We start from the raw sequence: 2,087 nt of genomic DNA on the forward strand, positions 1-2,087 counted from the left end.
CCCAGCTACTCGGGAGGCTGAGGCAGGAGAATGGCGTAAACCCAGGAGGCGGAGCTTGCAGTGAGCTGAGATCCGGCCACTGCACTCCAGTCCGAGCGACAGAGCGAGACTTCCGCCTCAAAAAAAAAAAGAAAAAGGGTGAATGGTCTCCCCTTTGGTAAAGCCTATATTAGTTACTTCAGGAAAGATGCAGAGTCCGCTAGGCGTCTTGGGATTAGGACTCAGTGAGAGCCTATTGTTCATAGCCTTTATATAGGTGTGCTATATTTTAGCTGAGGTGAGTTTGAGAGGGGCCTTATGAGAGGAGTGGGGAATATTGCCTAGTTCTCCCATTACATTGAGGCAAGGGCTGGAGACCAAAAGATGTGGCTAAAACAGGTTTGAACGCCAACAAGGCTTCAGCTGCATTCTCATTAGCTGACAATCCAAACACATGGTCAATCCAGCCATAAAAAGGTATTAAAAACCACACCTTTAATTCTGGATGTTCAAACATGTTACATCGCCAGTCCATTTTGGTAGCCTTTGCCCAGAGTTCCTCTCCTGTTCTTTCTTGCCATCGCTCATTTTGGAAAAAAATTAAGGAACAGGAATAATATTCAGTTGCCACTGCATTCAGTGGCAAAGCAGACAATAGAGACCCGTTTTAATTCCCTAGAGCACTTTTTGCAAAAGTAGGAACTGATTTCCACTGTTGCACTAACTAGCTATACCTTTCTTCTTCCTGGACCTTGAAATTCACTTCATACAGTGAAGTTGCTGGGCTAGAATGAGTTTGTGGCAGGTCTGGCCAGAAATTTCTGTTCAAGGTCCTGGAACTAGCCTTTCTTCTGTCTTGATTCCTTGTACAAGTTTATAGAATCAAACCACAGAGAAACTGTCCTGTATTTCTCATCACTCCTACCCCATGACCCATATAAGTTAAATAAAGATGACTAAATTACCAGTTAATCAAGAACACTTGAATTGCCTGCTAGATGTCAACACTATGTATGAATGACTTTGTTTTATTCTTTAAATAGTGGGAGCATTTTCCATGCTCCAGAGCTTGGGGTGGCCTCAGGGATGCCAAGAGCCCTATGACTTACTGAGCCTGTGGGCAGAGCTAAGGATAGTTTTTCACCTTCTGTAGTAGCAACCAGGGCACCTGTACTCTGCACCTGTCAGGTTACAACACTGTTACACAAGGCTATCTATTCACCATGCTAGAGAAAGTTGACCAAGACAAGGAGACAGTCTTGGGCATAGTATTAAGGGGAAAGAAATAAAAGTCAGGAATTCCTTGTGAATATAGAAAATAACCATGGAATGAGGCATGTGAGGCAGTGTGGTTCACTGGAAGAAACATAGAGTCATGAGCTGCGGAAACCGGCGTAAGTTGCTTAAATTCTCTGAGCTCAAGCCTAGGCAACATGGCAAACCTCTTGTCTACTAAAAATACAAAAAATTAGCCAGGTGTGGTGGCACACACCTGTGATCCCAGCTACACGGGAGGCTGAGGCAAGAAAACTGCTTGAGCCACGAGGTGGAGGTTGCAGTGAGCCAAGATCATGGCACTGTACTCCAGTCAGGGGGGACAGAGCGAGACTCCATCTAGAAAGAAAAAAAATTCTCTGAGCTCAGATCCTTCATCTGTGAAACTTTCCTTCATAAGGTAGCCTGAGTAGAGGAAATAATGCATGTCTGTAAAATGACTAGAACACAGAAGGCACTCATATATATGTTTATATTATGAAGAAGGTGGGACTTGATGAAGAATGAAATAAAGGCCGTGGCCACTGAGATTAGTCAACTTTGTTGTAAAAATTCAAGAGGCTGTTGATAATGGGGGAGGCTGTGCATGTGTGGGGGCAGGGGTTAAATGGGATATCTTTGAACCTTCCTCTCAGTTTTGCTATGAACCTAAAACTGCTCTAAAACAATAACATCTTTAAGAAAAACTATCAAGGGGAGGCAAGGCAGTGGCTCACGCCTGTAATCCCAGCACTTTGGGAGGCTGAGGTGGGCAGATCACGAGGTCAGGAGATTGAGACGAGCCTGGCCAACATGGTGAAACCCTGTCTCTACTAAAAATACAAAAATTAGCC

Source organism: Colobus angolensis, unplaced genomic scaffold (genome assembly GCF_000951035.1).
Source record: "Colobus angolensis palliatus isolate OR3802 unplaced genomic scaffold, Cang.pa_1.0 Scaffold283, whole genome shotgun sequence".
Classification (NCBI taxonomy): Eukaryota; Metazoa; Chordata; class Mammalia; order Primates; family Cercopithecidae; genus Colobus; species Colobus angolensis.